This window comes from Lepidochelys kempii, chromosome 5 (assembly GCF_965140285.1).
Source record: "Lepidochelys kempii isolate rLepKem1 chromosome 5, rLepKem1.hap1, whole genome shotgun sequence".
In the NCBI taxonomy this organism is placed as follows: domain Eukaryota; kingdom Metazoa; phylum Chordata; order Testudines; family Cheloniidae; genus Lepidochelys; species Lepidochelys kempii.
In genome coordinates, this window is record NC_136384.1 from 119,516,406 (window position 1) to 119,535,425 (window position 19,020).

Below are 19,020 nucleotides of genomic sequence, written 5' to 3' on the forward strand. Positions count from 1 at the left end.
TATTATTGGCAAAATCAACAAAATCCATGAACAACTAAAATGCTCTTGATGATACATGAAGCACCTGGGATTTTGAGAAAAGTTCTAAAGGGTCTAGGGAATTCTCCAGCTTCTCCTGTCACCAGCACCGGAGCCATTTTGCAGTGTTTATTAAGGCATTACTTCTTACCCTCATCTACAGAACAGAAGCAGGGCTAGATCCTGAAAAGCTTAATCATGTGGATGGTCCTTATTCATATGAATGATCTCACTGAAATCAACAGGACTGTTCCTTAGCATGAGGGTTTGCACACTCAAACCCATAAATTGTAACTCTATGCTAACTGTAAACAGTCATGTGCAGTCACGTGCTTAAAGCCTGTGTGGACGTTGGATAAATTTGTAAAAATAGAACCAAAAATGGGTCTCAGAAATATTGCCATCTATTTAGCTATAAAAACAAAATATACACTTGCTGTGTGTAAAATTCCTCATGAACTAACCACACACCCTGTCAGCCTGATTCTGCAAACACTTCCATATGTGAGAAAATCTATTCTTGTGGGTAGTTCTATCAAGTTCAGTGGGACTCTGCTCATACATAATGTCACTCACAAGTATGAGAGTCTGGAAAATCAGGCCCCAATATACACTGCATAATCTGAAGGGGGTAAAACACCATCGGTATCATAGCAATGTTCAAGTAAAGAAATGATTTTAGTAAACATAGGGACTGGCTGTACTGTACCTCCTCAGGCAAAGCTTCCATGGAAGTCAGTGGGAGATCTGTGTGAGTAAGGACTGCAGAATTTGATCCACAAGTTTAAGACAGAAAAAAAAGTTAATGGGGTGAGGGGCTATTTTTAAAAATGGAGAATAAGGCCCTGATCCTTTAGCTGTTTATGTGCTAGAGGCCCACTGCACCCCACACAGAGCTTGACAGGACAGGACATGAGCACCAGAGTTTGCCAGCATAGGGGCCAAATGGCAAACAACCAACTTATAAAGTCAGAAAACTGAAGGTTAAGGTTCCCAGAGCAACCTGAAGTTGGCCCCACTCATAGCACATTCTGTGTGATCAGGTGGCTGTATCCTAGAAAGTGACTCTATGGTAATGGCATTGTGACATTAAATTTGACCAGCTTGTAGGTAACAAGATGTGTTTTCCAAGAGCCAGCCTTGCAAACTCACCCTGGGCTCCAAGTTAAGCTGTGTGTGTGTGAGGGGTGGTGGTGGCTATCTTTCTCATGTGTGGTCACTCAAAAGAAAGGTTCTGAAGGCCAAATTGGGCTTCCAGCAACACCTGTGCAAGGCCCCTCTTCAAATCAGCAACACCTGTTTTCAGAGCACAAGTGCCTTCAAAACCTGGGTGAGTTGGCAGGTAAAAGCCTAAGCCATTTCCCTTTGGTAAACAGGGGCTGTGTGAGGTGTAAGAGCTGAGAGACCATTCATCTGGAACCCCCTTTGGTTAGTGCAGAAGTGCACCCTGAATTGCTTTTGTTTAGTTGCATGGTTTCTGGGATTGTCCCCCCTGAGGAATCCTAGTGCAGCCCTATGGCCTGTGTTACACAAGTCGCTGGGGAGATCAGTGGAGTGTTTCTAATTTGCTGGGTGTGAGTGGGGGTGGCACACAATACAGTGTGTGTGGGGGGGGGGGGGTGGAGGTTAGGGGGCACTGAAATTTTGTATTACAGTAAAGTAAGATGTCTCTGCCCCACTCCCTTACCCGTCTGCACTCTCTCAACACACACCAACCATCATCTGGGCTGCTCCTCGCCAGGGCTACCTCTTCTGTCTTTGCAGAGTAAATGTCAATAGGGGGATGGGGGGACGGGACGGGACCCCACACCCCCTGAAAGGCTGACCTTGAAGCCGCCGGCCTGTGCCCCCCAGGCGCTGGGAGGGGTACGCTTGGGGTCTGGCGCCGCTCAGGAGTTGGCTGCGGGCGGGAGAAGGGAGCCCTTGGCAAGGGCAAGCAGCTGACGCTGGTTCCCACACCTCCGCCCTCGCAGCAGGGGAGGAGCCTGGCCGGAGCGAGCGAGGCAGGCGGCGGCGGCGGCGGCGGCTACTGCCCCAGGTTCCCCCCGGCCGGCCGGGCGTCTCTCCGTCCCGTCCCCGCGGGCCGGCCCGCAGCGCGCTGCACGGGTGAGTCCGGGCGCGGCCGCTCGCGGAACCGGCCCCCGGCCTGCTCCGGGGGCCGCAGGATCCGCTCCTTGGGGGTCCCCAGCTGACCCGGGCTGGCTCCTGCCCGAAACGGGCTTAAATTGGATCCAGCGGGGCTCTCCCTCTCCCCCCGCCTTTCATCTGCAGTTCTGGGGCCCCCCGCAGGGAGAGGGGGCTGGACCCGCTGGCTGGGGCCCGGGGGTTGCCTCCTGCTTGCGCCGCAGGGCCGGGGATGAGAGAAGTGTGCTGGTTAAAATGAACCCTCGTGTTTTGCACAGGCCTCTCCTCTCCCGGCGATCCGGGCAGGGGGTGTCCCTGGCTGGACAGTCTTTGCAAATTTGTATCCTTCCTCCTCCCTTCCTGGGGTCCCCCCCCGCACTACCCTGTTTGTCAGCCTGAGCAGCGTTTCTTTTTGCTTTTATAACCGGGGGCGTGCAGCGTTGGTCTTGCTGAGCTCTTCCGTCTTTCTCACCCCCGCCCCTTGTGTGAGTTTCAGTCTCGTGAATTTTCTTGTAATGCCCCCTTGAGAAGGGAGGACAAAACTCTTAGGCCCCTTGGAGGGAAGGCTGGTCACATGAGCTCTGGTCTCCAGCTCTGGCAGGGATCAGTGTTTTTAAGTCAAATTGCTGCCATGGAGGGGTGTCTCCCAGAAATAGAGGCAAAGGTCTGTGGCCTTCTCTTGTTTGCTGCTTCCTTCCCCCAGGAAAAAAACAGGTGATACTTCAAATCCATAAAATAGGAGTGGCCGGGATTTTAATTTAACTGGCTGTAATCACACAGGCCCCAATTATCTGCTGTCACGCTGGTGTAAATCCAGAGTAACTCCATTGACTTCTTTGGTGTTTCTGGGATGACTGCATAGTTCGCTCTTCCTATTCCAAGTGAAACAGATCTCCAAATTAGCAGGACTTCTAGTTATTAGTGGGTGATCCTGCCACTTTTTCAGGGTACAACACAAATATAAAATATTGTAACTTTAAAAATATTGAGAATTTAACTCTGGGTTCTAAATTTTATATTTATTATTAAATATTAAAAGCCACTGTATATACATATACTTGAAAAGCTCCCTGTTTTAACTGAAGTCAAATTATATCTTACCCATGCAATATATCTACACAAAGGCCTAGTCTTGCACACTGATCCATGCAGGCAGACCTCTGCATCCATATGGAGTCTCTGTGACCTCAGCCCAGGTCCACACAGATGGACCCTTCCGCTCATATGCGGCCCCACTGAAGTCAGTGAGGCTGTGCAGGGGCCTGCCTGCATGGATCAGTTTGCAGAATCATGGCCAAAGACCGCGTGTTTGCAGTAGCAGAAAGAGCTCTGCTGATATCCCTGATGATGACATGCAAGCAAACAAAACTGCTATGGTGAGTTCAAGGTTCCATGTAGGGGATGGGAAAAGAGACAATTAACGCTTAATAAAATCCGGGAAAAGAAAGAGTGTGCTGAGTACCCCTTTAAATGTAACTTTTAATTCTTTATTGTTCATTATAAGCGATTCAGCCTTGTCTCTTATTACTCTGTGTTTGTATTAAGGTAGTGCAAGAGGTTCCAAATGAGATCAAGGCTTTATTGTGTTAGGTGCTATATGTTCACATAGTAGGAGTGTGTCTGTCTGACGAAAAGCTTACAGTCTAAAGAGCCAAGACAAAGGGTGAGAGGGAAATGGAGGCATAGAGAAGCGACCCAGCTGGTCAGTGGCAGAGCCAAGAATAGAGCCTGTATCTCCTGAGTCCCAGCCCAGTGCCTTGTCCAGTGACTGGATCATGCTGCTTTTGCATTAGAAACATTAGTTTCCATGTTTAGAGTAACTAGTTCTAGCAGGTTTCACAAAATGGTGGTAAAGCCGTATCCTTGGCATTGGTGCAGCTGCATCAGTGCCTTGCTTCCATAAAACAGTGCACTGCTTGCTGCTTTACTACTGATGGTCAAGGCTGTAGTGTAGACACAGAACAGACACTCTTACCACCTTGTCGGCTAATCCTGCCTGGAATTTTCCTAATGGAGACAATATGCCCGGCTCCTGAGTCGGGAGGAGTTACATCTAGGAGAGAAAAAAGAAAAGGAGGACTTGTGGCACCTTAGAGATTAACCAATTTATTTGAGCATAAGCTTTGGTGAGCTGCAGCTCACTTCATCGGATGCATGCAGTCAGGAGAGAGTCCCCATCTCCATCCAGGTTTTGGCTGTTGCATGAGGCTATGATTCATGTTAGATTTGAGAGAGAAGCATGAAGCTATCAGTGGAGTGGCAGTTGTACTCTGAGACCTCGGTCTCTGTGCTAACAGCTTAGAGCTGGTGCACGGATCACAGGAGGAAAGGGGAGGGAGACTCTGACAGTGGTATTAGTTAAGTACCAGCGAGGAGCTCAGAGCTGTGCAAGACGCACAATGAAGAGTCCTTGTTTCGAAGGCATGCTAATAAGTCAATGTGATTTGAATTAGTACATCAGGGTCTCTGGGCCAGACCCCTCCCTGATGAAAAGGGCCCCGTTCTCTTCTACAGCGTTCAAGTGAAGGATGGCCTCCACTGTTTAGCATAATTGCACCACTTGAACATTTCTCTCTCCTCTTTCTTTGGCTGAAAACAACTGAATTCGCTCATGAGTTTGCTCCTGTGGAATTGCCCAGGAGTGCTGAGCTTCTAGTATTGTCAAGAGAGAATTTAGCATTTGTTATGGGGGAGGATGGAAAACACCCCCAGATTGCATGGCCTCAGATCAGTGAACTAGGTGGGGTTCTGCCTCCCTCAACTTTTGGGTCCTTAATCACAATATGGGTTCGAGGAGATCTGCAAAACCCCTATATGTGTTTAGCTCCCTACTCTGCATAGCAGCGGGGCTCCTTCAGGTGACAATGTGCCTCTACTCGCTACTCTCTCACCAAGGGAGAGGTTTGCTTTGCAATGAGCCGCCCCAGGCAGGATAATGCCAACTCCCTCCCAAGCCAAAGATTATGAAAGCTTTTAGTTTTGGCTACTAGTCCTAGTTAGCCCTCTGGCCTCTCTGTCATTCTCTCCCCCGTCCTCTGTTGACCTTTCCCCTGAGCAATCCATTCCTCCCTTATATTTTAATAAGGTTTGTGGTAGGGGTAAAAGGCTGAGACATTCAAAATAACTACATAAAAGCTCAAGAGAAAACAGTGTTTATGTAAAAGCAGCACAGAGACCTTTGTCAAACAGCTGCTAATGCAGAAACCTGCTGTGGGATTTCACTAAATGACTGCTGTGGGTGGTTGTGGTGGCTTTTGGGGGCCAGAGGGTAGCAATCCCACTTAAGGTCATTAAGGAGGGACAGCATGGGGATGGACCCTCTTCACTCCACTGCCTGAGGCAGCAGAAGGCTGTGAAGGAATCTCCAGACCCCTCTGCTCCATCTGCCTCTGCTGGAGGGACATTTTCAGGGTCCCGCCCTCTGGTTTGGCCTCAAGGCACTGTTTGGATCAGAATCTCTCATCTAAGCACTTGCCTTCTGCTTACACAAACAGAAAGGGAGTCCCAGCTTCCTAGGCGCGGGACTCCCGAGATGTTCTGACTCTGCTTCCACCTACATGCCTGCGTATCCCTTTGGATCGCACCCGAGCGGCTCAGATGGCAGGTAATGACGGAGGCCTTGCAGGTGTGTGGATAAAGCAGCCCAATTGTGGGTCTGTCCCATGGAATGGGAGAGAAGTAAAAGACTGAAGGATTTAAATTTTCTTCTGATCAGTCTTCCTCCCTCCCCCAATGCATTATTCTGTCCTGTCTTGAGGCCTCATCCCTTTTCTGAAATAGATCAGAAATTTGCTAGCTGCTGCACTTGTCTTCGACTCCTGCAGAGAGAAGTGTGCGCTCCTCACGCTGCAAACACACAGCTCCTCCCATTAGCACTGATATGCAGAAAACCACACAGCTGGATTTCTACTTTATAGAAAGAGGGGAGCTTGGTTAAAACTAGTCCACACTCCATATTAAACAATCAGCTGCCTTGTGCCTGTTCATTAGAAAGGGACCCGTAGCAAGGGGATACAGTGATTGGATTTAGGGCAAAGATCAGAGCTGCTGCTGCCATCTGGGTAAAAGGCATGGCTTTAATTTTCAGTGTTGCCGTTCTTTCACTCTCTAAGAATATTTACCCCAGAAATGCAGGGGTGTTTAATGTTACTTCCCTGGGACTTCTTTCCCTGTAACAAAAAAGGTAGTTACAGAATGTCTTTATTTTTAACAAGGACACTTGCTGCATAAGCAAAGTTACAGTGTTTCTTTAACTTTTATGCCTTGGTAGGCATTTCCCAGGAGTTAATGAAATCCCCAACTTCTGTTTGAAGGGCTTTCTTTGAAAAGACCATAGATGGTGTGTGTGTGTCTTGCATCTCTGAATTATCAATCAAAACAAAAGCTAAGCCACAAAAGCCTTTTGGGCTATCACTTGTATAGTATCAATTTGTGTGTGCGGTGCGAGGAAGGATGGTGAGTGAATTAGCGTGGGGAAGTGTGCATCTGGGAGGGGAGTGACTTGATGGAGTGGAAAGCAGATGTTCAGATTCATCCACCACGGGACTTTGTGTCACTTTGCTAGCTCTGATCATGTTGGATAACAAGTTGAGTGAACTTCATAACACGTAACAGTTGACAACCGCTGTCAAGCCGGAGGCACACACCTGTCCTCATCAAAGACTGGATTCACCTGCTTTGAGCTTCCTTTCTAGCAGAAAGTTATACCATTGTTTGGCAACTCATCTAAGCTCCTGTGGCTGGAATTTTCTGAGACTACCTTGAGTTGATTGCTCACACTTTCAACTGCAGAATTTGCACAGGAAACCCACAAATGTGAACTGCGATTGGATGGGGGGTAAAATAATCCCCCTGCATATTTTAAGTGATAAGATGAGATGATGAGGTGTACAAACTAAAACAATAAGAAATAGCCACCTAATTGCTTGCACAGTGCACTGAAAATGTAGTCCAGAGTGGCTCTGTATTATATTTATATTATTACATTGATGTAAGAGGGGCCATCCAAGGTTTTAGGTCAGACATGTTATCAATTAAAAAAGACAAATTCTCTCTAGAGCAAATGATTTATATACATTGCGATCGGGAGCCTGGAGCCCAATTCTTGTTGTTGTGGTGCACTGTTAATTTAAAGCAGTGATTTTCAAACTGCGGGTCGCGACCCAGTACTGGATTGTGGAATGTAAGGCACTGGGTCTCGGCGGCTCTGGTCAGCACTGCTGACCAGGCCGTTAAAAGTCCAGTCGGCGGTGCTGCCCGGCTAAGGCAGGCTAGTCCCTACCTGTTCTGACATTGTGCTGTGTCCCGGAAGCAGACAGCAGCTGGTCTGGCTCCTAGGTGCGGGGGCCACGGGTCTCTGCGCCCTGCCCCAAGCACCGGCTCCGCACTCCCATTGGTTGGGAACCGGCCAATGGGAGCTGGGGTGGGGGTGCCCACAGGCAAGAGCCGTGCAGAGCCGCTTGCGCGCCTCCACCTAGGAGCCAGACTTGTTGCTGGTCGCTTCCGGGGCGTGGTGTGATCCGTGGTGCCAGGACAGGCAGGAAGCCTGCCTTAACACTGCCGCTGTGCTGCTGACTGGGAGCCGCCTGAGGTAAACCTGCACCCCAACTCTATGCCCCAATCTCCTGCCCCAGCCCTGAGCCCCCCAAACCCAGACCCCCTTCCTGCACCCTGACCCCTAATCCCTGGCCCCACCCCAGAGCCTGCACCCCCAGCCCAAAGCCCCCTCCCACACCCTGAACCCCTGGCCCCACCCCGCAGCCCTCACCCCTGCACTCCAACCCTGTGCCTGAGCCCCTCCCACACACCAAACTCCTCATCCCCAGCTCCACTGGGTCATGGGCATCGACAATTTTCTTCAACTGGGTCTGCAGAAAAAAGTTTGAAAACCACTGATTTAAAGCACTAATATTGAAAATGGATCCCTTAAGTTTTCACACATGTTGTGCTATCAAGTCCCTTTACGCTTTGCTGCATTTTATTGCAAGTGCAGGTGGTCCCAGCTGTGCCATTGCTTTATGCCAGCAAAATGTTTGTTCAGTTGCCAAATTGTCAGTGGCCTCTTCTTTGTCTCCTTCTCCAGTGTGTACGTTCTTAAAGCTGCTCTGTTTTTCCAGGCTTCTGTAATGCATTGCACTGAAACCACTGTACTAAATGGACTCATTTACAGCGATACCACAAGCCTGTCTGTTTCTTATATAGTGGGTTTATGTGAAATAAATAGAGCAAATGGTAACTAGAAAGGGGTTTTCTTTCTCTAAACAGAATCAATGTCTTTACTATAATAGTGCCTTTGCTTATACACTCCTCTAGGTATACGGGAATGGAAAGGTAGAAAATACATTGTAAAACAAGGCTTGTCCTGGCCCTAAATAATATCACAGGCACTGAACTTTACCCAGATATCTTTAGCTTTGATTCCATGTAGTGTATATTGCAGGGGCTGGAACTGTCCTGTTTGGATGATTAAAGTAGTTAAGCGTAAATCTAAAATATTTGTCCACCATGCATTGTCCTTTTTCAAAATAATAAAGCTGTTTTCATGTCAGTGATTCCATATTATACATGGACTCTTTAGTAAGTAAAATATTTATCGATATATTTTTATGATTGGCTAGAGACAGCTTCTGTCTTCCTTTGGCTAATCCATAGTTTGGATGAACCCATGGATGGTACATTAAGACAGGAGGTATTCTCAAGGGAACAAAGGGAGACGTTAAGTGCTCAAATCATGCTAAAATTGCAGCTGGACAGGAAATCCCTCGCTCGTGTATCTTTTGATTTCCAGGGTTAACAGGGCTAGAGATGGTGCCTGTGCCAAACCACCTGATCTTAAATCTCTTTGAACTTTGGTGAAGATTGGAACCAGCTTTGCATATGTCCTCTCAGGCCCATATCTAATCAGAATGTGAGAGATGGAAAAGAGACTGCTTTTAGAGGTTTCCTATAGATTTTAGTCTCATCTATTTCCCCATCCTCTCTGCCTTTCCTTTGGAAGGGGAGCTGTATGCATTAGACAAATTAATGGCCAGGTCGTGCCCTTGAGTTGTACATGCTGGTTATTTATATCAGTGGGATTTGTGCCCAATATTGTCCTGAGAGAGCTTTAATTTAGTAGTCTGGCATTCTGCTCCAGTGCCTTTTGGATTAAATGCAGAGGAGCAGCAGCCCGCAACGCAGATGAGTAAAGGTTTTGAGTGTGTGTGCTGTAATGTTTTTTGACCATTTTAATAGTTAAAATGAGGGGTAATAGGCAGCTTGGGGAGTTGGTAATGTGATTCAAAACCTTCTGCCTTGAAGGGATGGTTTGAATCCAGCATGGAGCGTTAGTGACAGAGAGATTTTTTGTTTTTGTTTGGTTTTTTTACTCTCTGAAGCCTGTTCTGGTGGCTCCTGTGAGACAAGCTGGCAGTTATTTAGATGTGTGGAGAGATGCTCAAAAATGGCTCCCATCCAAATATTTGAGGTAACCTTGAAGTCATTTAAAACACAACAAAATATAAGACACCTTTGCAGAGAGAATCATAGAAATATAGGGCTGGAAAGGATGTCGAGAAATCAAGTCCAGTCCCCTCTACTGAGGCAGAACCAAGTAAACCTAGACCCTCCTTGCAGGTGTTTATCCAACTTGTTTTTAAAAGCTTCCAATAATAGGGACTCCACAAACTCCCTTGGAAGCCTATTCCAGAGTTTAACTACCCTTAGTTACAAAGTTTTTCCTAATATCTAACCTAAATCTCCCTTCCTGCAGATTAAGCCCATTACTACTTGTCCTACCTTCAGTGGATATGGAGATCAGTTAATCACTGTCCACTTTATAACCGCCTTTAATAGATTGCAAAACTGTTATCAGGTCCTCCCTCAATCTTCCTTTCTCAGGACTAAATATACCCAGCTTTTTTAACCTTCCCTCATCAGTCAGGTTTTTCTGAATCTTTTATGGTTTTTGTTGCTCTTCTCTGGACTCTTTCCAATTTGCCCATATCTCTCCTAAATTGTGGTGCCCAGAACTGGACACAGTACTTCAGCAGGGACCTCACCAGTGCTGAGTAGAGTGGGACAGTTACCTCCTGTATCTTGCATATGCCACTCCTGTTAATAGACCCCAGAATCATATTAGCCTTTTTTGCAGCTGCATCACACTGACGACTCTCGTTCAGTTTGTGATCCACTATAACCCCCAGATCCTGTTCAGTAGTACTACCATCGAGACAGTTATTCCTCATTGTGCAGTTGATTTTTCCTTCTGAAGTAAAATACTTTGCACTTGTGTTTATTGACGTTCATCTTGTTGCATTCAGACCAATTCTCCAATTTGTCAACATCATTTTGAATTTTAAACCTGTCCCCCAAATTGCTTGCAAACCACCCCCCCCCCACTTGGTGTTATCTGCAAATTTTATGAGCATACGCTCTACTCCAGTATCCAAGTCATTAATGAGGCCAGGGACTGGGTAGACATGGAGACTTGAGTATCCTATTGGCCCTAAAGTTGATCCTTTCACATCAGTTAGCATTAAATTGCATTGATGGGACAGTGCCATGAACCTTGTGCTGCTTCTGCCTATTCTGTACCTGCTCTGTAGATTGATAGGGAGTTTTTGTCTCCACACCTGCTATTTAGATTGAGCTTTTCAGGTCTGGCATTGTCTACTGCTCTGTGCTTTGTACAGCACAGTGGGGCCCTCTTCTTGGTTGGTCCTTTGTCACTATCGTAAAAAACGTGATCAATAATAACCTGGAATCTTTCACCAGCACAATTCCCCCACCCCACCAGTTTCCCATGCACGTGGATCTTGGAAGTAAAATATTCTAGGCAATAATACTTTTGCTACAGAGCAAAGCAGTTGAGTGGAATTCTGTGTGGTCCTTTAAAAAACAAATACTTTTGTTGCCATTAACGTGAAGTTGCTACTGGAAGGGATTAGAAGAGGCAGCAGATAAATCCTGTGAGAGAACCTGTTATAGTTCTGCTTTGCCGTGTTGATTTTCACTGTTAGGATGTTCTGGCTTCAGCAATATGTGGTGTAGTGTAATGCATTGAACTGATGCTGAGGGCTGCCTCGTGGGTTACTCCACCATATGTAGCAGAGAGTAAAATGGCATATTCTTTCCTCTCCCCCTCACCCATCATTTTCGTAAGATACTTCCACCAAATCCAGCAAACTCGCAACTCCAAGAACACACCAGACGTGGTGGGCTTGATGCTCTGTCTCTCACTGATTCAATTCCATTGACTTCAGTGGAGTTACTCTTCCTCACTCACACTGGTGAATGTGAGAGGGGAATCTAGGTGCCAGAATCACCAGAGAGCACCAGCTGGCTTGTAAAACATATGTCTTGTATGGTATTGAAATAAAACTGTATGGGAAAAGATCTGCTAGCCCCCCCTTCAGCACTGGTCTAAGGTCCTGTGAAGGCACCCGGGGTATGTCTACACTGCAGTTGGAAGTGTGACTGCAGTACATTGAGACAGACCCGAGCTAGCTTTGATCGAGCTAGCTCAGATACCAGTGGCAGTGAAGCTGTGGCCGCGTGGACTTCAGTACTGTCTGTATAAGCCCACTGCATCCGACGAAGCGGGCTGAAGCTCACGAAAGCTCATGCTCAAATAAATTGGTTAGTCTCTAAGGTGCCACAAGTACTCCTTTTCTTTCTTCAAACTACTCAGTCACCTAGCCTGTGCTGTCATGGCTTCACTGCTGTTGGCAATCTAGCTCTTGTATGTCTAAACATGCTGCAAACACACCTCAATTACAGCTCAGTCCGGGAGAGCATAGCTTTATTGAATTGAACGAGTCTCTTGATGCAGTAAGATCTGGGAATGCTGCTGACTTTTTCCCCCTTTAATAATAATAAAAAAACCCGAATAGTTGCGGTGTTAGTCACTTAGGTATGTTGTCTCAAAGCATGTGAGTAACCACCCATTAGTAGTAACTTCATGAGAGATGTGAATATAACCCCTTTGTTGCTGGAGAAACTCACACTCCTCCCACCTGGGGGTTGCCTGATTTTGTGGGAGATTAATAATATTGTTTAAATAAATATGGGTTATAGGATCACAAGTTAATCTGATCAGAACACAATAAGGTCCCAGAATCAGGCTACACAGAATTTGCAGGGACCCTTGGGATGTCTGACAAGGAAACTCACACTGAGAACAAAAGGCAGCTTTAAGCCTTTTATTGAGAAAATTGGAACAGTAATGGAATATTAATCAAATCAGCCAATTACAAAAGCAGCAACATTGTTCTAGAAGTATATGTGGTATTATATACTAGAAAGGTTTCTCGATTAATGTACTCGCACCCTTCCTTGAGAACCTGGTGATCAGCCTTGCCTCTGGCATGCCAAGAGAGTTGGATGGTTCAGGTTCCTCAAGTCTTGAGTGAGAGGTGCAGAGCTTAGCTTCTATAGCTTTTAGCTCTAGCTGCTTCTAACTTAGAGTTTACTTAAAATGAACAATGACAAACTAAAAAAAGCAAGCTGAACCCCCTCAGCAGGGTGGGTTTTCCCTAGTATAGGGCCTGAGCTTAGAGCCTAAGTGCCCTCCTTCCATGTGCCCTTCTTCCTTTAGGGCCAATACTTCCAAACTTCACTTCCTCACCCACAAAAACATTAGGGTACACTTGGGCTGGCATGTTTGTACATATTAATGACATGTTTGTAACTATTAGAGACCATTAGCTCATCCTCACTTCTGTTATTTCTGTCCTAACCGGTTATTTACATGTTCTTCGTGGTATACCTGTTAAGTCTGAAAAAGGCCATGAACTTAGGTGGCCTTACCTACTAGCTTACTTTAACTTGCCCACTTATCTATGTGAAAGGTCACAAACATCTATACTATATGCTTTAGCTCATCACCACCTATCTAGGGTAAAGGTCTCAAACAGATGTATGATAACTTGCCTTAGCTTAACATACAGGATATGTTGCCTGTAGGTTCCTTGCATTGCAGCTAAAATACTCTAATACAAATTGATAAACCTATTATAATAACAAACCTATAATGTAACAAATGATTAAACTCATAAGAAAAGATATACATGCAAGCAAGCAGGCTAGCCCGATAAGCTACATGGTATTGGAGGAATAGAGTACAAACAGAACTGGATTCCTAAGGACCTCAAGAAGAGCTCTGTTAAGCTTGAAAGCTTGTCTCTCTCACAAACAGAAGTTGGTCCACCTTTTCTCTTTAATAACATTCATAAGGATTCTTTCTTTGCTCTAACGTCCGAACGTTATGTGTATGGAAAACAATCTTCTTGTATCTATAAAGATAGTGATTAGAATCATAGAATCTCAGGGTTGGAAGGGACCCCTGAAGGTCATCTAGTCCAACCCCCTGCTCGAAGCAGGACCAATTCCCAGTTAAATCATCCCAGCCAGGGCTTTGTCAAGCCTGACCTTAAAAACCTCGAAGGAAGGAGATTCTACCACCTCCCTAGGTAACGCATTCCAGTGTTTCACCACCCTTTTAGTGAAAAAGTTTTTCCTAATATCCAATCTAAACCTCCCCCACTGCAACTTGAGACCATTACTCCTCGTTCTGTCATCTGCTACCATTGAGAACAGTCTAGAGCCATCCTCTTTGGAACCCCCTTTCAGGTAGTTGAAAGCAGCTATTAAATCCCCCCTCATTCTTCTCTTCTGCAGGCTAAACAATCCCAGCTCCCTCAGCCTCTCCTCATAAGTCATGTGTTCTAGACCCCTAATCATTTTTGTTGCCCTTCGCTGGACTCTCTCCAATTTATCCACATCCTTCTTGTAGTGTGGGGCCCAAAACTGGACACAGTACTCCAGATGAGGCCTCACCAATGTCGAATAGAGGGGAACGATCACGTCCCTCGATCTGCTCGCTATGCCCCTACTTATACATCCCAAAATGCCATTGGCCTTCTTGGCAACAAGGGCACACTGCTGACTCGTATCCAGCTTCTCATCCACTGTCACCCCTAGGTCCTTTTCCGCAGAACTGCTGCCTAGCCATTCGGTCCCTAGTCTGTAGCTGTGCATTGGATTCTTCCATCCTAAGTGCAGGACCCTGCACTTATCCTTATTGAACCTCATCAGATTTCTTTTGGCCCAATCCTCCAATTTGTCTAGGTCCTTCTGTATCCTATCCCTCCCCTCCAGCGTATCTACCACTCCTCCCAGTTTAGTATCATCCGCAAATTTGCTGATAGTGCAACCCACACCATCCTCCAGATCATTTATGAAGATATTGAACAAAACCGGCCCCAGGACCGACCCCTGGGGCACTCCACTTGACACCGGCTGCCAACTAGACATGGAGCCATTGATCACTACCCGTTGAGCCCGACAATCTAGCCAGCTTTCTACCCACCTTATAGTGCATTCATCCAGCCCATACTTCTTTAACTTGTTGACAAGAATACTGTGGGAGACCGTGTCAAAAGCTTTGCTAAAGTCAAGAAACAATACATCCACTGCTTTCCCTTCATCCACAGAAACAGTAATCTCATCATAAAAGGCGATTAGATTAGTCAGGCATGACCTTCCCTTGGTGAATCCATGCTGGCTGTTCCTGATCACTTTCCTCTCATGCAAGTGCTTCAGGATTGATTCTTTGAGGACCTGCTCCATGATTTTTCCAGGGACTGAGGTGAGGCTGACTGGCCTGTAGTTCCCAGGATCCTCCTTCTTCCCTTTTTTAAAGATTGGCACTACATTAGCCTTTTTCCAGTCATCCGGGACTTCCCCGGTTCGCCACGAGTTTTCAAAGATAATGGCCAATGGCTCTGCAATCACAGCCGCCAATTCCTTCAGCACTCTCGGATGCAACTCGTCCGGCCCCATGGACTTGTGCACATCCAGCTTTTCTAAATAGTCCCTAACCACGTCTATCTCCACAGAGGGCTGGCCATCTCTTCCCCATTTTGTGATGCCCAGCGCAGCAGTCTGGGAGCTGACCTTGTTCGTGAAGACAGAGGCAAAAAAAGCATTGAGTACATTAGCTTTTTCCACATCCTCTGTCACTAGGTTGCCTTCCTCATTCAGTAAGGGGCCGACACTTTCCTTGGCTTTCTTCTTGTTGCCAACATACCTGAAGAAACCCTTCTTGTTACTTTTGACATCTCTCGCTAGCTGCAGCTCCAGGTGAGATTTGGCCCTCCTGATTTCATTCCTACATGCCCGAGCAATATTTTTATACTCTTCCCTGGTCATATGTCCAACCTTCCACTTCTTGTAAGCTTCTTTTTTATGTTTAAGATCCGCTAGGATTTCACTATTAAGCCAAGCTGGTCGCCTGCCATATTTACTATTCTTTCGACTCATCGGGATGGTTTGTCCCTGTAACTCAACAGGGATTCCTTGAAATACAGCCAGCTCTCCTGGACTCCTTTCCCCTTCAAGTTAGTCCCCCAGGGGATCCTGGCCATCCGTTCCCTGAGGGAGTCGAAGTCTGCTTTCCTGAAGTCCAGGGTCCGTATCCTGCTGCTTACCTTTCTTCCCTGCGTCAGGATCCTGAACTCAACCAACTCATGGTCACTGCCTCCCAGATTCCCATCCACTTTTGCTTCCCCCACTAATTCTACCCGGTTTGTGAGCAGCAGGTCAAGAAAAGCGCCCCCCCTAGTTGGCTCCTCTAGCACTTGCACCAGGAAATTGTCCCCTATGCTTTCCAAAAACTTCCTGGATTGTCTATGCACCGCTGTATTGCTCTCCCAGCAAATATCAGGAAAATTAAAGTCACCCATGAGAATCAGGGCGTGCGATCTAGTAGCTTCCGTGAGTTGCCGGAAGAAAGTCTCATCTACCTCATCCCCCTGGTCCGGTGGTCTATAGCAGACTCCCACCACTACATCCCTCTTGTTGCTCACACTTCTAAACTTAATCCAGAGACACTCAGGTTTTTCTACAGTTTCGTACCGGAGCTCTGAGCAGTCATACTGCTCCCTTACATACAGTGCTACTCCCCCACCTTTTCTGCCCTGCCTGTCCTTCCTGAACAGTTTATAACCATCCATGACAGTACTCCAGTCATGTGAGTTATCCCACCAAGTCTCTGTTATTCCAATCACATCATAGTTCCTTGACATCACCAGGACCTCCAGTTCTCCCTGCTTGTTTCCAAGGCTTTGTGCATTCGTATATAAGCACTTGAGATAACCTGCTGATCGCCCCTCATTCTCAGTATGAGGCAGGAGCCCTCCCCTCACAGACATTCCTGCCTGTGCTTCCTCCCGGTATCCCACTTTCCCACTTACCTCAGGGCTTTGGTCTCCTTCCCCCAGTGAACCTAGTTTAAAGCCCTCCTCACTAGGTTAGCCAGCCTGCTCGCAAAGATGCTCTTCCCTCTCTTCGTAAGATGGAGCCCGTCTCTGCCCAGCACTCCTCCTTCATGGAACACCATCCCATGGTCAAAGAATCCAAAGCCTTCTCTCCGACACCACCTGCGTAGCCATTGGTTGACTTCCACGATTCGACGGTCCCTACCCAGGCCTTTTCCTTCCACGGGGAGGATGGACGAGAACACCACTTGCGCCTCCAACTCCTTTATCCTTCTTCCCAGAGCCACGTAGTCCGCAGTGATCCGCTCAAGGTCATTCTTGGCAGTATCATTGGTGCCCACGTGGAGAAGCAGGAAGGGGTAGCGATCCGAAGGCTTGATGAGTCTCGGCAGTCTCTCCGTCACATCACGAATCTTAGCCCCCGGCAAGCAGCAGACTTCTCAGTTTTCCCGGTCAGGGCGGCAGATAGATGACTCAGTCCCCCGGAGGTACGGATTAATACGTACCTGTCATATTTCTGTTTGATGGGGTTTTTAAATAGCTTTGCCTTGTGCACTGCAGTTCATGAGACTGGCCATACTGGATCAGAAATGATCCATCTAGGGTGACCAGATGTCTCGATTCTATAGGGACAGTCCCGATTTTGGGGTCTCTTTCTTATATATGCTCCTATTACCCTCCACCCCCATCCCAATTTTTCACACTTGCTGTCTGGTCACCCGAGATCCATCTAGCCTGCTATCCTGTCTCTGACAGTGGCCCATGCCAGGTGCTTCAGAGGGAATGAACAAAACAGGGCAATTATTGAGTGATCCATCCTCTGTCATCCAGTCCCAACTTCTGGCAGCTGGAGGTTTAGGGTATGTCTACAGTGCAATAGAAGACCTGCACCGTGGCCACAGCTGGCCCGGGTCAACTGACAGGCCACTGGGCTAAAAAATGCAATGTAGACATCCAGACTTGGGCTCTGAGAATCAGTGCTGTGGGCTTTTTATTGCAGTGTAGACATATTCTTAGGACACCCAGAGCATGGGGTTGCATTCCTGACCATCTTGGCAGATGGACCTATCCTCCATGAAAGTATCTAATTCTTTTTGAACAGTTATACTTTTGGCCTTCACAACATCCCCTGGCAAGGAGTTCCACAGAGTAACTGTGTGTTCTGTGAAAAAGTACTTCCTTCTGTTTCTTTTAAACTTGCTGCCTATTAATTTTATTGGGTGACCCCCCCCCCCAGTTCTTGTGTTATGTAGAGGGGTAAATAACACTTTCCTAATCACTTTTTCCACACCATTCCTGATTTTATAGATTTCATATCTACCTCCCCCCTTAATTGTCTCTCTTCTAAATTGAAAAATCCCAGTCTTTTAAATCTCTCCTCCTATGGAAGCTGTTCCATCCCCCAGTCACTTTTGTTGTTATTCTCTGCACCCTTTGTAATTCTAATATATCGTTTTTGGGATGGGGCAACCAAACTGCACACAGCATTCGAAGTGTGGATTCATGTAGTGGCATTCAGATTTTCTGTCTTATTATCTATCCCTTTCCTAATGACTCCTAATATTCTGTTCGCTTTTTTGGCTGCCGCTGCACACTGAGCAGATGTTTTCAGGGAGCTACCCACAACCCCAGGTCTCTTTCTTGAGTGGTAACAGCTAATTTAGACCCCATCGCTTTGTATGTGAAGTTGGGATCATGTTTTCCAGTGTGCATTACTGTGCATTTACCACCGTGGAATTAATTCGGCCATTTTGTTCATGGAAGCTCTGTTCAAAACATGCAGTAGCTTCATGTAGTGTGAGTGGCCTTTAAGCAAGGGTTTCAGTTAATGAACAAGGGTTTCTTAGCAGAGGGCTGGATTCTGAAGAAGTCATGCAAGGAAGGGAAGAGCAGAGCACTGATCTGGTGAAATGCAGCTAAACAGGGAGTGCTTCATGGGATGGGGAAACTAGGAATCTGACCACAGATTTTTTTTTTTTTTCTTTTTTAACCACACTTTTGGCAGTACGTTCTTTGTGGTCTCCTGTGCTGTTCTCCCGCCCTCCCCCAGCATTCACCTCTCATTCAGTTTGGGCCCTACTTTTCTCCATCCCACTATGCTGATGGGGTGGTGTTTCTCACTTGCTCTCCCACTCATTTCATGTGCTGGCTAGCAGGTGAAATTTACAGAAATCTTGATCTGATTCCTTATGCACGTGAACTTCAGAGATCAGGAGTCTGGCAAACATTATTTGGTTGTTCGGGCACTGAACACAATGGAGTGTGGGGTTTTTTTGGGGGGAGGGGAAAGAGTGCTGGGTGAGGTGGAGCAAGAATAACTTAGGGCCTTTTCAGTGTTCTTTTTTCCCCCTCCGTTTTTGATCACATGGCCTGGATCCAGTTTTGGTATGACCCCTATAAAATGTGAACCTCCTGCACTTTCTTAATCATCAGATCTGCTCTCTCTTTGCATTTTGAGTGCTATCTGTTGACATTCTAGGTAAAAATAAATTTTTACTGCTGTTAGCTCTGCAGAGTGAGCGAGCTGGATTCTACTCCTTCCTGTGCATCCCCCACAGAATTGTTTACCAGGTTTTGGTCAGTTACACCTGTGTGAAATGGTTTTATCCACAGGGACTAT

General features: G+C 46.6%; 1 protein-coding gene across 2 annotated transcripts in view; it reads left to right on the forward strand.

The window, feature by feature from the left end:
• The first annotated feature begins 1,980 nt into the window (after positions 1 to 1,980).
• The window catches only part of ACO1 (aconitase 1), a 49,106-nt gene continuing 32,066 nt past the window's right edge, over positions 1,981 to 19,020 (forward strand). The window contains exon 1 of one of the 2 annotated variants that reach the window (XR_012159122.2): positions 1,981 to 2,124. The gene's annotated coding sequence lies outside the window, so the exon portion shown is untranslated. The remainder of the gene's footprint in view (positions 2,125 to 19,020) is intronic. The other variant, XM_073345585.2, reaches the window with a different exon arrangement.